Source organism: Geospiza fortis, unplaced genomic scaffold (genome assembly GCF_000277835.1).
Source record: "Geospiza fortis unplaced genomic scaffold, GeoFor_1.0 scaffold16, whole genome shotgun sequence".
NCBI lineage: Eukaryota > Metazoa > Chordata > Aves > Passeriformes > Thraupidae > Geospiza > Geospiza fortis.
The window spans coordinates 11,218,324-11,229,620 of record NW_005054302.1 but is presented as its reverse complement, the minus strand read 5'-3'; the positions used below and the strand labels follow the sequence as shown (position 1 = coordinate 11,229,620).

The 11,297-nt window shown below is 43.1% G+C and overlaps 1 protein-coding gene across 2 annotated transcripts in view; it reads left to right on the top strand.

Moving 5' to 3' along the window:
* The window catches only part of FAT3 (FAT atypical cadherin 3), a 399,047-nt gene that overhangs the window by 995 nt on the left and 386,755 nt on the right, over positions 1-11,297 (top strand). The gene's annotated exons all lie outside the window — the stretch shown is intronic.

Genomic DNA, 11,297 nt, shown 5'->3' with positions numbered 1-11,297 from the left:
TTCAAGTTAACACAAATTTCCTTTTGTTGCTAGGAGAGGACTTGGTGATGGGTGCAAGGAGAGAAGGAGTATTCTCTCGGATCTAGCTTGCTATTGAAGAGTGTTACTGAGAAAGAGCTTACAGGTGTGATCGTTATGTTCCAAAAAACACTAGAGTCTTGTTGAGAGAACCAGATGGGAAAAAATGTACTGCAGGACTGCAAGCTGTAGATATCCCTCTGTCTGATCCTTTGGTGGTGCTAGTGTTGTAGAAAATCAGCAGGTTGGCTGTGCTTGTCTTGATGCAGTAAACCATAGTTTTATTTACTTTTGTTCCTGTTTATTTTTAAGCTTGATTCTTAACAAAGCATCTGTTGGCATTGTAATGACTGTGCTCCGTACCCCCGTGCTGACAGTGTTTGGCATGGTTCCTGACTTGTGTGTTAACGTTACTGTGTTATGTTATCCTCTGCTGGACAGGGATGGGATATAGCTCTCCCCCCCCCCACCAGGTTTCCCTAAATTGCTGGCTTGCTCTGTTTCTCACATGAGGGACTTCTGTCCCAGCAGGTTATGTTGTCGTGGCTCCTACCACGTTGCACTACTGTGATCTGATGTACTCTGGTTGATGGATTCTGTCACATACAATGAAATGAACAATTAGGAGGCGGTTAGGGTGTTTAGCCATTGCTTGTTAGGAGCAGTTTGAAGGTGCTGTTCCACTACAGATATATTTCTGTGCTGAGTTCTAAAATGTCTTTAGACACATGCCAACTGCAGTCATACAGCTTGTATTTACAGGCAGGTTTTTGTGAAGGACAGAAAGTTGGTTAGGATAAGGTTTGTTTTAGAATGATGTGCCAGTGTGAAACATCATGCTTCTGCATACAGGTCTGAATCCCTTACAGTTCAGCAGTGTCTTAAATTTCCTAACTGTTTGATGAGTATTTGCTTGCTTATGTGAAGGGTTTCATGACTTCTGCCTGCAGTACATAATACAAAAGCTCTTGGCACTGTTTGGACCCTTATTGTGCCGGCTGGAAGTTCCAAGGCAGAATGGGCATGGACTCAAAATTGCTGCGACAGAGGTGAAATCCTGGCTGTGCTGACTTCAGTGGGAGTTTTGCCACGGATGACAATGGGCCAAAACTTCAATCCAGAAGTAGTTCTCCCTTCTTGTTGGTAATCCTGGTGTGTTCTCTAGGGAAGCTTTTGCTTTTCTGTTGCCACCCAGACTGAGTCTGTGAGGCAGAGAAGACAGAAGTCTCTTAGGATGTCATGCTGTGCCTTTCACAAGCACAGCATTCTTGGGAAGGAAATCAGGGCAGATAGGAGTGGAAACAAAACCCTAAATGTGGACACATGCTGACTGTCTTGCTGCTTGTGTCCTGAGTCATTCCCAGGAACATGGATCAAGAACTCTGAACTGAGCACAATTAGCTTCTTGAAACTGCAGAGGAGGGATCTGTCAATGCCTGCAGCCAGTGCATCTCCCAGTCCCTGCTTCTGCATTTGCAAATTATTGGTTTAGTGACAGACATTCAATATGTGAAGCAACAGTACATTCATTAATTCAACCCTACTTAGCCTGTACACACTGAGTGATTTTTCTGTATGTATGTGATCTAGTGAGTTATTCTCAGAGACACTTCATATATCCAGCATCTAGATAAATTTTTATGTTACATGACAGTGACAAATGGGAAGTGTTTGCCACTTTTTTTTCCACAACTTGAAAGGTATTTGGTACAGAATATCAGGATATGTATTTAATCAGTGCTGATTGAGAGCTAGTCCAGGTCATGACCATGTAATAAAACTGATAGTCACAGCAAGAAAGTATTGCTTCAGTTTATTATATCCAGTGGAATAGAAGACAGTTTTTTAATATATACCAAAAACGTGGACTGGGATTCAGGTATTTGAATCTGTGTGATTTTTTAAATTTTTTTTTTAGTGGAAACACTGTGGTGTCTGCAATTCCAGTGTAGACAGTTTTCTTTTACAGTACATTCTTCTACCTTGCATTCATGTCAGACTTTTGGGTATTTTTCTCCTGTATGATGATGAAAGCAATGAAAGTATAAACTAATGTGAAGCTGAGTAGCCTGTCTTGCATGTACATCCTTACTTTAACAGACTTAAATAAGGAGAATATGTTGGACAGTTATTAATTATACCTTGTTAATGTCTCTTAGCTTGTTTGCTATGAAGATTTATGCATCTAAAACAAAACAGTACTAATTCTTATTTACTTTATGTAAGTGCATGGGCCTCATTTTGTCCCCTTATAAAAAATTATACATGTCATAAAAGGCATTGTGTTAGACCCTGAAGTCATATTAGTGGTTAACATCTGGATGTGTGCATTAATGCAGGCAAGTTTTGGGCACTGTTAGTACTGTCAGGATGCAAAAGATGGCAGTGCGGTGAAGAGGGATCTGAGCAAACCCTGCTGGGCTGTTGTTCAAACCTCTGCTCTGGGATCTGCACAGACCTCCAGCTTCTGCGTTTGTGGTTTGATTTTTTTTTTTTTTTACATAAGTGCAAATCAAAGAGCTGATGATAACCATCATTGTATCTTTGCTCTGTTTCTAAGCCCTAAATTATGTATTCTCTTCAGTGCTTGAACTTGAAGGCTGAGCTGGAGACAGGACTTGCTGGGTGCTGGACTAGAATATGCATCAAGTGATGCAGTGTGAGAGGAGAGATGCTGTTCTTAGCTTGCTTGTTTTTCTTAGCTTGTGCAATGCTACAGGCTGGGGGACAAGTGGCTTGAAAGCTTCCCTGTGGAAAAGGATGTGGGGGTGCTGGTCAGCAGTGACTGAACATGATCCAGGGTGTGCCCAGGTGGCCAAGAAGGCTAATGGTATCCTGGCCTGGATCAGCAATGGTGTGGCCAGCAGGACCAGGGCAGGGATTGTCCCCTGTACTCGGCACTGGTGAGGTGACAGCTTGAATCCTGTGTTCAGTTCTGGGTCCGTCACTGCCACAAAGACATGGAGGGGCTGGAGTGTGTCCAGAGAAGGGCAGCGGAGCTGGGGGAGGGTCTGGAGCACAAGTCTGGTGAGGAGCTGCTGAGGGAGCTTGGGGGTGTTTAATCTGGAGAAAAGGAGGCTCAGGGGGGACCTGATCACTCTCATGGCTGCTTGAAAGGAGGGTGTAACTAGTGGAGGTCCATCTCTTCTATGTAGAAGAGATGTAGAAATCTATAGGACAAGAAGAAATGGTGTCAAGTTATGTCAGGGGATATTAAGATTTGCTATTAGGAAAAATTGGCTCATTGAAAGGGTTGTCAATCATTGGAAGAGGCTGCCAAGGGAAGTGTCACCATCCCTGGAGGGATTTAAGGATGTGTAGATGTAGACTTAGGGACATGGTTTAGTGGTGGGCTTGGTGGTGCTGGGTTAGTGGTTGGACTGGATGGTCTTCGAGGTATTTTCCAACATAAATGATTGTATGATTAGACTAAAATCTGAACTACAAAATACAGGGATTTTTGGGTGAAATTGGTGTGGCATGGGATTAGTAGCAGTGCTACCATTGATATGGAAACTTCCTGATTTCACTGTTTTTTTTTTTCTTGAAAGAATCAAGAGCAGACCTTGAGCAGGGTTGCAGGGATGTAGAGAGATGTAGGGTTTTGTGTTGGAAAATTCTCCATCATCTTATCGAGCTGTTGTTGATTTTGCTGCTGTTCTTGGTGTATGAGCCTGGTTACCATAATAATTATACCTAAATATGTCTGTGCCTGTACTGCCTGTCATCCACAGTGAATCAAAGGCATGGACCCTGCAGGCACTTAAAACAAGTTAATACAAATGAAAAACACCAGTGGCTTTGCCTGGGGGAAAACAATATTTTATTTCTTTCTCCTAGATGATGACACTACTAATTGTATGGCTTCCAGTGTGTGAGTGTAACTTCCTTTGACATCAGTGCATGTTGGCTTGGTCATTACACATGTGCCAGCACAGTGCAGCCCCTGCTGCAGGGCTTCACTGGTGCTTTCTCCCTCCTCCTGCAGAGTCCACAGCTCTGTCCCTTGGCTGCAGAGCTGCTCTGAGAGATATGGCAATACGTGGGTGGCTTCTCTGGACTGAAATCCTCCTTCCTTTTCTAATATCTAATCTGATTTCTCCCCCTTTTTTAAAAATGCGTCCCTGATTTTAAGAAATTTAAATTTTTAAATGAGTTCGGCAGACCATCCTGAGATGTTCTGGGCTTTCTAGGCAGGTAGCCATCAACAGGCTGAGTTGGGCCACTTCTGTCTTCAGTGGAGCTGGTGGTGGGATTTAATGCTGACTGTAGTAGGAACTTGGACCATTCAGAGCTCTTGAAATCCTACCCTGCAGCATTTCCAGCTTCTTAGCTTGGTCCTGTAGAGCATCTGGGTAGAAGGAAATCTTTTTTGAAGACTTCCTGTAGTGCTGGTGAGAAATCGTCTGTCACCAGCACTGGAAATGCACCAGAAACACAACTTGTTTCTGCTTGCACTGTGCAAACCAGCCATAAATAACGTTTCTTCCATGTCTGTGCAGACTTCAAAGAGTCTTCCAGCTGTTGCAGGAAGCCTATTGAGAGAAGGTAGCTGCAAGTTTAATTGTAGCTTCAGGACTTTAGCTCAATCAAAATCCAAACAATCTGATAAAAAATTACAGACACTTGAATGTTGTCAAAGGTTAAAAGTGAGCCCTCTTCAGAACAGCTATTAATGGTTTAAATCTAAAAATAAAGGAACTTATTAATATTCCTAAATAACATTGAACATAGATGATTTTTGCATTTAAACCATCTGAGCACTTTGCGTGATCGTGCAGGTTATATTTCTTGGTAAGCGCATATAATAGCATTATAAATGTCAGTTTTGCTATCAGATGTGTAGCGCTAGTATCTTCTTAATACTAAACATGATTTTGTCTCACATTGCTTAAACAAATCATGGCACCCAGAGTCTTAAAAGAATGCCTTTGTATTCTGTTACAGGGTGAATTTTTTTGATGACTCCTCACATTTCATGGAATCCTACTATGGTTTGGGTTGGAAGGGACCATAAAGATTAGGTAGTTCCAACTCTCCTTCCATGGGTATGGACACGTTCCACTAGATCATGTTGCTCAAAGCCCTATCCAAAATGGCCTTGAACACTTCCAGGGATGAAGTAGCTACAACTTTGCTGGGTAATCTGTTCCAGTGCCTCACCGCCCTTGCAGTAAATAATTTCTTCCTAATATCTAATCTAAACCTGACCGCTTTTGGTTTTAATACATTACCCCTTATTCTATCGCTATGTGCCCTTGAAAAATGTTCACTGCTGTACCTATGGAATCTTTTCTTGTTGCCCTTTACATCCCTGGCCAGAATTAATTCTGTTAGTTCTTTGTTTTTCCTAACCTGCTCCCTTACTGCCATCCTCTGGAAGCTTCCTTTTTGTGTTTGAGTTTGTCCAGGAGCTTCTTGTCTATCCATGTGTCCATATTTAAATAAGCAGTTAATAATTTTGAGATATGCATGTGTGAGGTGGGTTTGGTTAGGTTGGTTGTTCAGGTTTGGTTTTTGAGTTCTTTTTGAAAGCTGGTAGAAAGCCTTTCATTCATCCTCCGTGTGGCTGTTAGGTAATGGCAGCACTTGCTGCAGTCCAGGTGAGTGAAGTCACTGCTTGCATGGCTGCATCTTTGTGGTGTGACTGCATGTGAGGTAGCATTGCCAGCTTGTGTTGGGATGACCTAGCTTTATGGATTTTTGCTGTAGTGCAGTGACGGATACACTGGTAGTCAATAAACTCAGAGCTGAGGTTTTACATGGACATTTTTTCCAGAGGTTTGCTGTGATATTTTTTAGTCAAAATTGAGACACCACTATTCACTGCTATGATTTTCAAGGAAACATAATTGCTAGGTTTTTTTAGATAACAACAGCCTTTTTCTTTGTTCTTGCACTTTGTAAAAAACAAACAAAAAAAAATTGTTGCTTCTGCTTTGCCCTTGGTAGAGGGTGTTCATAATATTGTAGTAGTCCAAACCTAGACAAATCTAGGTTTTGACAAGCCCTAGACAAGCCCTATGCAGAAGGAAGTGTTCTTCTAGCAGAGAAGCTAGAGGACTGGGTAGAGCAGCAGGAGTAATTGTTACTATTGTTATTTCAAGCTGGGGTTTTTCATTTAGGGCCTGGATGCAAAGAGAGTGAAAAGGCAAATGTTGGTTTTCAGTAGCCAAAGCCTTCTATGTTGTCAGATACTGAATAGCTGGAGACACCGTGATGGTGAAGCCTTTTGACACTTCTGTCACTTGCCTGGACCCAGGAGGCTGAGATTTTTGTGAGTCTTCAGGGAGCAGACTGGTTTTAAAGTCTTACTGTTGACCTTCCATGTGTGAACACAGTTCTCTCCAAATGATGTGTGAGCTTTGGATCACCTTTGGTGCATTGGATGAGGTTTTACCAGCCTGCCTTGCTGCTCCGTGCAGGCTGCTGGCTCACTTCCCTTGGCTTTGCACGGCAGCATCTCTTTAGGAGGTTCTTTACCCAGCACGTTTGGTGCAGGGAATATTTAGAGATGCCCACAAGGCTCCTTTGGTGTGGTTTACTGCATGAGTAAAAACCACGGTGATTCAGATCATTAGGACTATAAGTAAATTTTCTGTGTGCTGTTGCATCCACGTTGTGAGGTCAGGAGTAAATGGTGAGGCACATGTATGCTGCTGCCGGGGCATTGAGGATTGACCTTTGCCAATCCACGATACACTGGTTTGACTGTGGTTTGTCTTTGGGTGAATTGACATGGTGAGGTGTAGCTGGACTCATGCTGGGCCCTGCTCCTCTGAGCTTGCACAGTGTGTGCTTGAGTTCTGCTCTGGAGTAAACCAGCAGGTCAACACTGACAGCGAGAGCCTGAAGGGCGCTGCTGGAAATTAAGCCAGTGGTGGTTCCCTATGGATTATCATGGAGTAGGGAAAAAGACCTGCGTCCCATGTTAAAGCAGCAGGATGCAGAGTTCTGTTCCTTTCTCTCTGCTTCCTCAGCTGTTTTGAGAAGCTGCATTCTGAAACACCCTTCCAAGAGCTGTTTCTCTCTGCAGTGGATTAGTAACAGCTAAAATGATTCTTGAACATTAGCAAATATCAGCTGATCCACAGCTGACTTGTTCAGTGTAGACTGTGTGTATGGAAAGACTAAAGAAAAAGTGAAAGGGAAACGATTGCAAGGTGATCTTCTATGAGCAGAATGTACTGCTCTGTCTGGGCATGGATTAATGGATGTGGAGGAGTAAAGGGTGGGGAAAAGAAACACTGGGAGAATGCAGTTTTCTGATGGTGGTGACTCAGTAAAGGAACATGGAAGTTTTGGGGTCCTGGACTATGCTAGGTAGCTGGCTGGGGAATGGGAAGAAGGAGTAAGATGGATAGGGAATTGCAGCTATATTAGCCTTTTACTGACTTTTTTTTTTTAAAGCTGTCTTAAATAGTTGAGATTTTCAGCATGGCTAGAACAATATATCTGATGTCTTTGTTTGGTGTTCTTAGATTGACAAGCCTAAAATGGGCTTTCAGACTTAGTTTTTCATTATCTAACCACATGCAAGTGGAAAATGTGTCTGGACATAGATTCTGAGAGACAGTGATGTACGAAGGATCTGGCTGAGATTGAATCAAATTTGACTTCTCAAAATTTGGTAACTCTGGGAATGCTTCATCCCTTACATTACTGGTTTGTTGTTTTGTATATAAAAATGAAAGTGATTGTAATAATAAAAGCAGTGTTTCTGCCTGTTCCCAGAAACTTTAACTAAGGCATTACTGTAATAGGCAGATGAACTAAAGAAATGCATTTTTTGAGGAAATTCACATCACTTTTCTCACTAACTCTTCTGAGAGATTTTCTTTTGGCTTCCCAATTGCTGTGATGCACAACTTCTCCTCAACCCAAGTTTAAGATGAATTTAGCATTCCACGACTCCTGCAGATATAACAGTCTATCGCTGTTGCAGTGTATGCCCTGCAAAGAATTCACCTGCAGTGTGGACCGGCCTGGCTTGCATCCACATTAAGAGGGTCTTGGCAAAAGGAGGGAAATTGAAGTATCCTGCAGTGATCCTTTGTGCATATAATTTGCCTTTCTCACTTCTGTTGCTTTTTATCTCCTGTGTGCTCTTCTCCCATGCCCAGCCGCAGTTCCATGTACAGGTGCAAAAGAGAGCATAGCTTTTTACATTAAAAGTAATTTTTCTCCTGATGGATGTGTTACTGGAGCCATAGGAGCGCTGTTACTTGTGTATATCAACCCTGCACCTTGAGGGCTGTTCATGTGTTGCCCCCAGGACCAAAACTGCAGCAGGAGGTGAAGCCCTCTCCTGAGCTGATGAATCCAAGGGCTGGTGGCTGGTGCTCCTCTGCAGCTGGGGCTCACACAGCAGGCAGGCTGGGCAGGCAGCTTGTCCTGGCCACAGGGCTTGCTGTGCTCAAGGCCATCCTCACAGATGTCCTTCAGGGGTTGTATGGAGATATGCACTGGCTCTAATAGGAGTCATTAAGCAGAAATTATGTAGGTCATTATCCTGTGTGGAGTGGGAGTTCTTGTGCAGTGTGTGTATGTTGAGGATTGTGGCTGTTATTGTGGTATGTCCTTACTGGATTTAAATAATGTTGCTCTTACGTGTTTTAAAGCTGTTCCTAATAGGGTTGGCCACCTTCAGAGTGCCCTTATGTGTGTGGGCTGTCTTTATTGTACTGACAGTGTAACTGTGTTTGTTGCTGAAGGTCAACAGAAGTCCTTGTTTCTGCTGTCCTCTTGGTTAAGTGCGTCTTGGCAGTTTTGGGGTCATTTTCCATCCACCAGAGTGAAACAGAGGTTAGTATCTGATTCTTTGGATTTCAGACAAAAGGAATAGTGACTTCTCGTGAATGTTTGTTTCCTTGCCAGTAGAAGCTGGATGACTTAATCTCTGCATATATCAACATGTTGATCAAGTTTCACACCAAAATATCCAGGGCTAACTATAACAAATATTTAAAAATATAAGCCCGGGTTGTAATGGAAAACCTTTCTTGGTTATACAGTTCTGAGTGTAATGAAATGACAGCTCAGGGCTGGATTTTTAGGATAGCTTTATCTGCAGTAATACTCAGCTCTGGGTCTATTAAAACACCCTTCTAAAGCCAGAGCTGCCTGTGGCATGGCATTTGCTCAAATATGCCTTAATAAAGTCAATGCCAGGTTTCCTATCCAAAGGAAAAATGAAGTCTGTGAATGTATCTTCTTTTCATATATACCTGCTAGGAAGTCCTAGGGCTTAAGATTCTGTGGAAATGGCAAAGTTGGATTAATTCTGGTTGTGTTTCCTGAGGGAGATGTGACTGGTTGGTTTGCTCTTTCCTTCCTTTCCTTGGGCAATGAGCATAAGGCTGAAGCTGATGTGGTGGGTGGAGATGGGAGCAGAGCCCTTTGCAGAGCCCTTGCTGAGCACCTGCTGTTTACAGAGCAGGACTTTTAAACCAACCATCATGCAGAGTTGCATGCCATCCCTTGCAAATGGAGGTACTTCAGCCTGCTTATTCCAGCAGGCCAACCCCAGGTGATGCTGGAGGAATCAGGTGGCTCTTGAGATCCAGATGCAGGACTGCTGTAGACTGAACTCATCTTCTTTTTGCCATTGCCAGCAGGAGCACTTCATTCTCAGTAATGTTATTTTATCATGAGCCAAACAAAACCACACAATTAAGCTAAAAACACGCCAGACTGTGTGTTTTAAAGATATCAATCAGTCTGTTAATTTAAAACAGAAACCTTTTTCCTACCTTGTTTTCCTGTACTGATTGTTTTTTAGCTCTTAATTAGGTCATTGGGACAAAAACAGGAATGAGGTGTATGTGGGGTTTGCCACCATTTACAAAACCAGTAACTCTTTTCTTCCTGAGATGGTGGACCCTGAGTTGGAGCAGACTTCATGGCTGACTGTGCTATGAACATAAAAAGGTTTGGGATCTTTTATAATACCCAGACTTTGAAATCTGCCCTGATATGCTCAGTTAGTGTTATGGAATGAAGAAGTAAGTCTACAGACCAACAGTCCCTCCAAAGAAACCTTTTTACCATCCTTGTCCCCGTGTGCCCACGTTTTTTCCACTGAAAAAAGAAACTGAAGGGAAAAGTGGAAACTCTGGAACTCTGATATGTTAGGGAATATTTCCCAAATTCATTTGGAGAGAAATGGTATTGCCTGTTACCTTCAGGTCTTGCATTGTCTTGCATTGTACAAGCCTGCAGAATCTCTGAGGGTCAAGGTTTCAGTGCTGATGTTGGCTGGTCTCACCGCTAGCAGTAAGTCCCAAAGCTCTGTCTCCTAGGAAGGGGTTAGTACCAAGCCTTCACACTCCCTTTAAATGGACAGACCTGTGCTCCACCTGCCGTAGTAGTAGTACTGCACAGACTGCACAGGGATCCTGATTTGTGCTAGGCATTGCTTTCTTTAATGAGTTCCCAGAAAATATCTGCTATATCTTGGTATTTAGTGTTGCGTAAGATGAACCTTTAGAAGGAGGGAGATGATGGATCAGTTTGATAGGAATGACTGATAACAAGTGAAAATGCTGCTAAGCAGCCCTGAGCTGCTGCTATCTGGTATGGTCTCACTGGTCATCCCAGCCAGCCCCTTCTGGAGGCTTGTGTCTGCACTGTGGAGATGCAGCTCCAGCTCACAAACCTGTAGTTTGTTTCTCTGATACATATCAAAAGGCTTCATGAGTTGGGACAGGATCCTGACTTGCTCCCATTTTAGAAATGAAGGAATCAAGGCAGAGGCAGGAGAACTGACTTGCTCCATAGCCTCACAAGTACTAGAGTTTGACTAAGGTTTGGGACCCAGCTGTCCTCATATTTTTGGTGAGCAGCAGACTATGCTCAGCAATTCTGCCCAAGAGGAAGAAGACACATAAGCTTGATCTAGCACCGCACTGCTTAAAAAGTCACTCATGTTGGTTAGGGCACTCTGCATGTTGATTTGACTTGAGGTTTCCCTCCTGCTTTTCCCTTTTCTTTAAGAGACTATTGAGAACAGCATTGAAGTTGTATTTTCCTAAAGAAAACTGGTTTAGATATTGAGGTAGTCAAATAACAGCCATGAGCTGCGTTTTGTCCGAGTCCTGGGAACTGATGCCCTCCCCGCCAAAGAAGACAGGTCTCCTGGCCTCCTTATCATCAGCAGAGCTAGAGATAAAGGAATTCCATGCATGAAAGGTCACCCCAGCTTAGTAACACAGCCTTCCTCTGTGGTTAATGATAAGCACTTCCAGGTGGGTTTCATTCCTTCCTTCCCATGTATCTGG